The sequence below is a fragment of the Chiloscyllium plagiosum genome, chromosome 3 (genome assembly GCF_004010195.1).
Source record: "Chiloscyllium plagiosum isolate BGI_BamShark_2017 chromosome 3, ASM401019v2, whole genome shotgun sequence".
Taxonomy (NCBI): domain Eukaryota; kingdom Metazoa; phylum Chordata; class Chondrichthyes; order Orectolobiformes; family Hemiscylliidae; genus Chiloscyllium; species Chiloscyllium plagiosum.
The window spans coordinates 61066581-61077278 of NC_057712.1; the positions used below are offsets into that span (position 1 = coordinate 61066581).

Genomic DNA, 10698 nt, shown 5'->3' on the forward strand with positions numbered 1-10698 from the left:
ACATTCTCTCTCTCTCACACACACAATCTCTCATATTCTCTCTCCCTCTCTCTCACACACATTCTGACATTCTCTCTCCCTCTCTCTCTCACACACATACGCACCTTCTCAGTTCCTCTCTCAGACACACACACTCACATTCTCCCTCTCGATCTCTGACACACACCTGCACATTCTCTCACATTGTCCCTCTCTATCCCTGACAATTTCACTCGCATATTCTCTCTCTCTCACACACATACTCTCCTATTCTCTCTCTCACACACATACACTCTCCCTCACACATTTTTCTCTTTTTCTTTCTCTCATGCTCTCTCTTAATCATGCTTACTCTCTCTCTCTCTCAATCATGCTTACTCTCTCTCTCTCTCTCTCTCTCTCTCTCTCACACACACACTCACTCACTCACTCGGACCCCTGCGCGCGCGCACACACACTCACTCACTCACTCACTCGGACCCCTGCGCGCGCGCACACACACTCACTCACTCACTCACTCGGACCCCTGCGCGCGCGCACACACACTCACTCACTCACTCACTCGGACCCCTGCGCGCGCGCACACACACTCACTCACTCACTCACTCGGACCCTCAGACCCCTGCGCGCGCACACACTCACTCACTCACTCGGACCCCTGCGCGCGCGCACACACACTCACTCACTCACTCACTCGGACCCCTGCGCGTGCGCACACACACACACACACAGGCTTGTGGGGTGAATTTGTACTTGCAGAATTGCATTTTGTTTTGCTCGAAAAATTGCGTAAATCAATGCCAGACTCTGAAGCTCCCACCTTCGAAATAGAATCAGTCTGACCTAACACTGGGGCATAGGCAAACTTTAACTTCAGACCTTCAATGCATTATCTGAGCTGAGATGACACCTATTGTTAAAAACTATCTTGAGAATGTAACTTTAAAAAATTCTGGCATTTTCATATGAAGGAACCAAAACTAATATGATCATTCTCAAAGATGAAAAACTTAAGCTAAATTTGTTTAATATTACATTCAATGACACTGCAATCCTATTGCTATAAAGTCTGTGTCTTAGGATTTTGCTCCACAACCACCAAATGAAGATATAGCGGTTTGAAAGCTACTGATCCCAAATAAATCTGTTGGGCTATAATCTGATGTTGTGTGATTTTTAACTTGAAATTACCAGTGCAAGGATATTGAGCAACTTGTTGGAGCCATGCAGTAATGGGTCCCATCGTTCTGATGAATTTTATAATCGTTTCTTGAAAGAAATCAACAAGGGAAATCCCATTAACACAATTTATTGAAGTTCTTGAAGATGTAAAGTTCAGTGGATAACAGAGAACCAGAAGATGCACTGCACTTTGATTTCCAAGTGTCAGCTAATAAGATGCCACATTATAGGTTGTTGCAGAAAATAAAGGCTCATGATATGTAGCAGATGATATGTTGGCATATTAGAAGGTTGTAGTCAACGAGGAGAAAGTGAGGACTGCATGTACTGGAGATCAGAGTCGAAGAATGTGGTGCTGAAAATGCACAGCCAGTCAGGCAGTATCCAAGGAGCAGAAGATTCAATGTTTCGTGAGAGCTTATGCTTGAAACATCGACTCTCCTGCTCCTTGAAGGTTGGACCTCTGGAGCAGGTGATGCTTGTAATTTATAGGGATCAGTTTTCTTTCACCTTTCTCATGAACTAATTTGATTGATACTAGCCACAGCACAACATATCAATATCAATGATATATAATTATCTTGAAATACTCTTGCCCTATTCCAAAAATTACCACTTGCTACAGCTCAGTTGACAATATGCTCACCTCTGAGGGAGAAGTTCAAGCCCAACTTCTAGACTTGAGCACAAAAATCAAGATGAATATTCCATTCGATTTCTGTGGCAGAACTTCAGTGTCAGAGGCACCATCTTTCTGATTTGACGTTAATCTGAGACTCCATCTGTTTTGTTCAGGTGGAAAACCCAATAAAAATCCTGTAAAAGATCCCATCACCTTATTTAAAAGTATAGCAGGAGAATTATCCCCAGCAAACTGGTCATTTTTTACTAACTATTGCAAAAGGAATCTTGTGACTCAACACATTTGCCTCTGAACCAGAAGGCCCTGGATTCAAGTCCAATTCCACAGCTTATTAATCATGGAGATAATATTCATGTTGTCATTTCAAATGTTATTTTTCAGCCTGCCATCCATCCCACATATCCATACTATTGTCTCAGGAAAGAAACAAGTGAGATTACATGACAAACAAATGAAATAAATTGCATGTGCACAAAACTGGCTGTCATTGTCTCCTATGTTACAACAATGACTACACTTCAAAAGTAGTCCATTGAATGTAAAGCACTTTGGGATGTCCTGAGGTTCTATTATCAATGCAAGACCAACTTTTTTTCTTTTATAAAAAAGGCACAAAGATGGGAATAAAAATTAATTTACTTCATTGTTTGCATTAAATACCATCATTGTTTTACAATATCTTCTAGTTCATCTGTCTCTGTGGGCAAGTGGGATGTAACAGGGCCCTTGTATATCCATTCTGACCACTTGAAGGTGGCCTGCTTCCTTGTTATTGAGAAGTGTTGAAAGGATAATAGTACTCTCCTGTGGTTTAGTTTAATGGTGTGGAACACCTTGAGTAGCATCATGTCAGTCACTGGAAAAGATATATGCAGATCAGTGAAATCTCAGGCACCCATGACTGATATGAATTCTGTTGGTCTGCCTCTGGGATGCTATACTTGGGCAACTGGGCAAACAGACAAGTGATGGACTTTGTGTGGGCGTGGATTGTGATTTTCACCTAGACGTTCAAAACATTTATATACTGGAGATGAATATTGCTCAGTAATTATGCAAATCCTGCTCAAAGTTGAGATTCGATTTAAATCTTCATTTTATGTTAGAAGAGCAATTGGAAACTTGATACTGAGCCCAGTTTTTCTGTTGACCCAGGAGATAAGAGTTGTTCAGAATTGATGGGAAATTGCTTTTATTACAACAATTCATAATCTCGTGGAGACTCACACTGAAATTCCGCAAATCTGGTGTGAACTTTATTTATATTGTACAGTTCCCATAAAGTAATGGTGTAAATGTGTTTCTTGTTGTGCCAATACCTTTGCCAAATCTTTCTGAGATTGATTGATATAGCTCAGCCAACTCACTAAACACTAGGGATTGCAAATTGTTGGAATTAAAATAGATTTCTCTCAGCAACCAGTTAGGCTGTTAAATAATTCGACAGGTGAATGTATTTACAAGTTCACAATAATTCGGGCATAATAAAATCTGCTTTATATTTTTCAAATGTCTTACCCGAAACTACTAAAAGTTTGTTTTACCTTAGATTCAATGTATATTGTGTTCAAGATGCAGGGTATGTACTTCTGATGACTATGAGAAGGGGAAGAAAATGTTTAGGCTCATGTTCAGGACTGAAATGGTTGGTTGGCCATAACTTATCGAAATTAAGCCTTGGACTCATTGCATAATTCTGGTGAACTTTGGGGGCGATACGATCAGATGAGATCAGAGGGAAAAAAAATTAGACCATTGAATTCTTATTTGGTCTCGATTGGAACTTCCAGTCAATCCTTACAAGTGTTTATTTTCCCTTTTAAGATCCCATAAAATTTCATTTTGCAATCATTCATGATCTCCGCTGCCACCTTCCTCACAGGTGGTGAGTTCCATGCCATTACCATTTGTTGCATGAAGGCATTCTTCTTTACATAATCCTGCGACTTCTGCCACAAATCTCCTATCTGTCTCACTTGGTCCTACCATCAGTTAATTGCAAAAGCTTTCTTTTATCAGCTTTATCTAATTTTTTTTCATGTTCTCCACCTCTATCAGATCTCCCTCAATCTCATTTGCTGCAAGTAGAACAACCCCGCTCTAGCTTGTGAGTAAAGTCACTCTGTTGAAAATCTCCAGGCAGGTTTCCTCTCAGTCAGTTTGAGCTAACTCTGATGCTGGAACGGCATGTACCACTCAGTTTCTGAACAATTAAAACTGGCTCCGTTACAAAATTCAGATTAATGAAAGAAGTTAAATTTCAGAATTCTAATGATACATGCCATACAGATACTGATATATTTACTTAATTGAGGTAGATCTTTGGCTGCATCACTTCTAATTTCCCCGAATTGATTTATTTTACATACTGTGGCTCATTCACATATTTTCCCAGAACTGCAAGTTGGAAATACAACCATTGTCTCTTCATTGTAAATTGAAGGAATATTAGGCAGATTAGCTCAAGGGATTTGTCTCTTGATCAAAGTAGGCATCCAGGTTAATTACCAGAGCAAATAGAAACTTTATCTGTGCCTGAAAAATTGTTTCTGAAATTATTTTGTGGTTTCCTTTAAAGTTTCATACTTCATATTTATATGAGTTGAGAATCTGTCTTAATCCTGTCTTATTTTTCAGTGCTGTGTAAAGAATATACAATTACCTTTAACTTTTTATACTTTTTGTTGAGTCTCTGAAAGTAATCTGCAATTTGGACAAATATTCAGAGCTACTACCATCTACAAAGCAGGTAAAGGAGCTGGCATTGGAATTCAACAGAATGTACAAGAAGAACTGAGTATACCAAATCAAAATATGTGGGAGGAATTTTCATGGAACACACAAGTTAAGCATAGGCGGAAAAATGACTCAGACTTAATTATTTAATATTTACTAGCAGGAATATCATGTTTGTGTTGTTTCACTTGTTCTTTATCCATTGTTTGCAGAAAGGATGCCTAGAGAGAATGAGAAAAAGGAGTGACCGTTTCAACTGTTGTGACAAGTTGGAACAAAAATCTTATTATTTATTTTAGCTTTCTTTCCTAAATTGTTCAGTTTTGCTGAAGATGCACTTCAGAAATTGGACCATCATGTACCTGCTTACATTATTGAGCAAACATTTGTGGGTTCTACTGTCCTGTGATTGAGGCAAGTTCCTTATCAGTTATCCGAGATATAACTGACAGGAATAGTATGTTTTTTTTAATTTCATCGGATGTGAACATCATTGATCAGCATTTATTACTCATCCCTACTTTCTTCTGAGAAGGTGAATGTGAGTTGTCTTCTTGACACCTGTAGTCTATCTGCTGGAAGTACAAATTTAGCACTTTTTGGGAGAGAGTCCCAGGATTATGATCCATTGAAGATGAAGGAACGATCTATGCTAGTAATCTTCCAAAGGTCCTTAGATTGTGGAAAAGTCCCAGGAAATTTGAAAACTGCCAGTGTAACACCCTTATTCAATAGCGAAGGCCACTTAACTTAACATCTATTTTTGGGAAAATGTTAGAGTATGGTGTAAAGGATGCAATAGCAGAGCATTTAGAAATATAAAACATAATCAAGCAGTGTATGCATGGCTTCATTGAAGGAATAACTTGCCTGACAAATGTTGTTAGAATTCTTTGAGAAGGTAACAAGTAGGATCAATAACTGAGTTCCATAGGAATCTGTATTGAAACCATAATTATTTACAATATGTATTAATTATTCAGATGAGGGAAGTGATTATACTGTTACCAAATTTGTGGATGACTCAAAAATAGGTGGGAAGACAAGTCATGAGTATGACACAAAGAGTCTGCAGAGGAATATGGACAGGTTAAATGATTGAGCAAAAACCTGGCAGATGCAGTAGAATGTGGGAAAGCTATGCACTTTGACAGAAAAATGGAGGAGCTGACTCTTACTGAAACCACAGAACACTGCTTAAAAACGCAGCACAGAGGTATTTCGGGGTCCTCCTATAAGTTCCCTATAATTATTTTTCTACTGTATGGATCATTGAAATCAGTGTGTAGCAGAAGTTTCTGAAACTAGAAGTCAATGCATTGCCATATGTGGAACCTTCAAACAGCTTGCAGCTTAGAGGGAATGTTGTCCTTGTGCATAAATCACATAAGACGATAAAATAGAGAAGTCTTGCAAAAATTATAATGTCCTTGTGCATAAATCACATAAGACTAGATAAAATAGAGAAGTCTTGCAAAAATTATAAAATTCACTAGGTAGACCATATCTTGAATACTGTGAACAATATTGGTCTCCTTACCTAATGGAAGATAAAATGGTTTTGGAGGCAAACCCAAGATGGTTCATTAGCTTGATCCTGAGCAAGGAGGGACATTATAAGGACAGGTAGGCTGGCCCAGTACTCACTGGGTTTAGAAGAACGAGGGATGCCATGATTAAAACATACAACATTGTTAATGGGCTTAATAAGGCAAATGTGTAAACATTGTTACCAATTTATTGGTAGAATCTAAGTCCAGAGGGCATAATCTCAGAATAAGGGGTCATTCATTTAAGACCAAGAGGAAGCGGAAGTTTTTCTTGGAGTAGTGAATCTGTGGAATTTTTTTAGCCAGAGAGAGCTGTAAGAGCTTAGTTGTTTAGTGTATTTGAGGTTGCGAGAGACAGATTTTTAATCAGTAAGAGAATCACTTGTTATGTGGAAAAGGCAAGAAAGTGGAGTTGAGAGTTCTCTGATCAGCCATGATCTAATTGAATGATGGAAGAGTATTGATGGTCCGAATAACCTACTTCTGCTGCTTATGGTCTTATATATTTCTAAGTCAGCATGCTGCATGCCTTTGAGGGAAACTTGCAGATGCTGCCGTTCTTATGCATCCACAACCTTGTCAGGAGTTTGGAAAGTGCTGTGAAGAATCCTTGGTGAATTGTTCAATTGTGTCTTATTGTACACACTTCTGCTACTGTGCGTCAGTGGTGGAGGGAGTGCATGTTGAAGCTGGTTTCCGATCACTGCTTTGTTCTGTTTGATTCTTGAGTGTTATTGGAACTGCATTCATTCAGACAAATGGTGACAATTTCATCACACTTATGCCTTGTAGAAGGCTTTGGAGAGTCATGAGGCAAGTTATAAAAGTAATGTCGCCAGAGTCTTATCACATCAGAGGGCTGCTCTCTTATCAGGAGAGAATGTGGTGGTTTAGCCTAAGGGTCATTATGTCTCAAGCGAGGCCAGAAATTTGAGAAGGGGAATCCTTCAGGGTAACCTCAGTCACTGCAGGAATTAAACCACACTGTTTGTATCACTCTGCATTACAAACCAGCTGTCCAGCTAAGTGCATGAACAGAATTCGCATTCATAGCCTCTGACCTGTTCTATATATAGTATTTATATGACTGAAGTAGTTAAGTTTCTGGTCAATGTTAACACCAAAGATGCTAATATAGTGTGGCATCCAGTGACATAATGCCGCTTGATATCAAACCAAGATGGTTAAATTCTTTGCTGTTCGATATGGTCACTGCATGGTACTTGCATGCAAAGATATTGCATACCACTTATCAAATGAAGCCTAAATGTTTATCCACCTTTACTGTGTATGAAAATGGACTTCAGTCATCAGTATGCATCCATATTTCTAACTCTAATCATGGACTGTTATTAATGAATTAGCTAAACATTAGTTAGGCCTAAGACAGTACCCTGTGGAATTCCTGCAGTAATGTCTTTGCACTGTGATAATGGACCTCCAAGAAACATGCCCATTTCCTTGGTGCTAGGTCTGACTCCAACCTGCTTAAAAAAGAAAAACAGAAAATATATTCTCTTGAGTAAGATCATGGAATTGGAAGATGTAAATTTTTTTGGAAATTAATTGTCTCATGGAAGTCTTTAGAATCAAGGGTTTCATGATGGAAGTTAAGTGACTGCTCAGAGGAGACTGAGCAAGGTGATTAAGTCTCACTTTATTTCATCAAAAAGTAGCGATAAAGCTAAATATTTCGTAAAAAATTTTTTTTACCTCACACATAATGGAATTAATTGAAATATTGTTTCTGTTTTGTCTAGGATGAAGAGTCCTGTGGAGATTTTGTGTTGAAAATTACTATTGTAAATGGAACTATGTGACAGGACTCACACAGCTCTGTTATCCATATTAGATCTATTGCTTCTGGATTTTGCAAGGTTGAAACAATTGTTTTGTTTTGTATTTTACCGTTGTGGCATGCTTGTGATGCATGATACATTGTCTATTGCTGAGAGGATAGGCAGAAAGGAGACTTTATTGTAGTATTGCCTGTGAGTGTCTTTTAGTTGTGTGATGAGGATGATTCTCGATCCAAACTTCTGTTAACCTTTTCTGGGCAGGATTTTGCCCTTCAATACTGCAGCTTCATACAGTGATGTTTCAGTGATGATCAATGCCATAACGTAGGGATGTTCTTTCTCTCCTGTGCCCATTGCTATTTTGTTTTTCTTTGTTGTCCACATCCAAGAGCTTAGGTTTAACACAGACTGGCTGATGAGGAGGCAAGGTCAAGAACTCTGTAGCAAGAAGTTCCAAAGATTCTCAACCCTCTGAGGAAGAAGTTCTTCCTCATCTCAGTCTTAAACTGGTGTCCCTTAATTCTAAGACTATTCCCCCTAGTCCTAGACTCTTACGTGAGGGTAAACATCTCAGAATTTACCCGTCAAATCCCTTAAGAACTTGATATGTCTCCTTAAGATCACGTTTCATTTTTCTATAGCTCAAAATCTCCAATCCTGGCAACCTCCTTGTAATTCTTTTCTGACCCCTTTTCATTTGTAACAACATCCTTCCTGTAGCATGGAGACCAGAATTGCACGCAGTATTCTAAAAGTGGCCTAACCAAAGTCCTATATAGCTGCACATGATCTCCAACTCTTATACTCGTTACACTGACCAATAAAGGCAAGCATGCCAAACGCTTTCTTCACTATCCTGACTACCTGGGACTCCACTTTCAAGAAACTATGAACCTGCACTCCAAGGTGTCTTGTTCAACAAACTCCTCAGGACCTTACCATTAAGTGTATAAACTCTGCCCTGATTTGTCTTTCCAAAATGCAGCACCTCACTTTTATCTAAATTAAACTCCATCTGCCACTCCTTGGTCAATTGGCCCATCTGATTAAGATCCCGTTCTCCTCTCAGGTAACCTTTGTTGTTATGCATGAGTACCCCAAAATCCCATTGTATTGAGACTTCTTACAGTTTTTTTTTCCATTTAAGTAACACTCTGGTCTTTTGTTCTCTCTTCCAAACTGAACAACTTCACATTTTCCCACATTATACTCTATTTGCCAACATTTTGTCCACTTACTTAACCCATCAACATTTCCTTATAAACTCTATGTATCTGTAACATCTATTGGTTTGACTTAACTGTTTGTTTCAATTAAGATTAGAGTGATGCTGGAAAAGCAGCAGGTCAGACAGCATCCGAGGAGCAGGAAAATCGATTAGGGCAAAAGCCTTTCATCAGGAATGCCCGGAACGTCGATTTTCCTGCTCCTTGGATGCTGCCTGACCTGTTGTGCTTTTCCACCACCACTCTAATCTTGACTCTAATCTCCGGCACCTGCAGTACCCACCTCCACCTGTTTGTTTCAGTTTCCAATCTTCAGAATTTGATAGCCTTTTCCTTGAGCATTTGCACTGACATATTAAATCTAGTGATGAGCAGCTCCATGACATCATCCAAAGACCTAATATTCTTGCGTAGCCCTTAGTACAATACAACGCATTGAATCATAGTTATAGCACAGAAGGAGGCTATTCGGTTTGTCAAATCCACACCATGTTCTAGTATTTCAACTTGTTCTTACTCTCTACCTTTTCCTTGCAGGTATTTTATTTTCGGATGTGTATCCAATTCCAATTTAGGAGTTAGACAGCAATCTGATTCCAACTACTTTCAACCATTACGTTACTGTTTCTATTCCCTTACTGTGTATAAACAAAACCTCATCTTTGGTTCTTTTCTTAATCATCTTAAACCAGTATGCTCTGCTCCTTATTCCTCCACCCCTCTCTATCTATTCTGACTCAAAAATACTATGTAAATACTTTTCATGTCTGTATCAGTGAGCAGAGTTCTGCTTATTCCTCAGGGATCATTGGGGATAGAATCATAACAACAGTAATATCACTGAGTATGCTTCTATTAGGAAACTGTGTTCCAAGAGATTTTATGCCAAATAATGAGCTACAGTGATCATACCCTTTATCGCCAACCTGTGCTCTCTATAAGTATGTTGTAGAAATTCAGGATAATTGATTTCACCCTGTAAGAAGTTGAATCTAAATTAAACTCCATCTGCCACTCCTTGGCCAATTGGCCCATCTAATCAGGATCCCGTTCTACTCTCAGGTAACCTTATTTGCGCTGGTCTTTTGTTCTCTCTTCCAAAATGAACAACTTCACACTTTCCCACATTATGCTCTATTTGCCAACTTTTTGTCCACTTAGTTAACCCATCAACATTTCCTTATAAACTATATATATCTGTAACATCTATTAGTTTGACTTAACTGTTTGTTTCAGTTAATATTAGGCTGGTGCTGGAAAAGCACAGCAGGTCAGAGGGGCAGCTGTGGTGGTTGGTTGTTATGAAGTATAAATGATTGGCTTGCTATTAATGTGCAGGATTAAGTTACTGTACATTTTACCTGAAAGCCTTGATTAATTATAGCACAGGAGAAAGTGAGGTCTGCAGATGCTGGAGATCAGAGCTGAAAATGTGTTGCTGGAAAAGCGCAGCAGGTCAGGCAGCATCCAGGGAACAGGAGAATCGACGTTTCGGGCATAAGCCCTTCTTCAGGAATGAGGAAAGTTTGTCCAGCAGCTAAGACACATCATCTATTGCATCCTCTGCACCCGATGTGGCCTCC

General features: G+C 39.1%; 1 protein-coding gene across 4 annotated transcripts in view; it reads left to right on the forward strand.

The window, feature by feature from the left end:
- LOC122544059 (protein eva-1 homolog A-like) overlaps window positions 1-10698 on the forward strand; it is a 369991-nt gene that overhangs the window by 267827 nt on the left and 91466 nt on the right. The gene's annotated exons all lie outside the window — the stretch shown is intronic.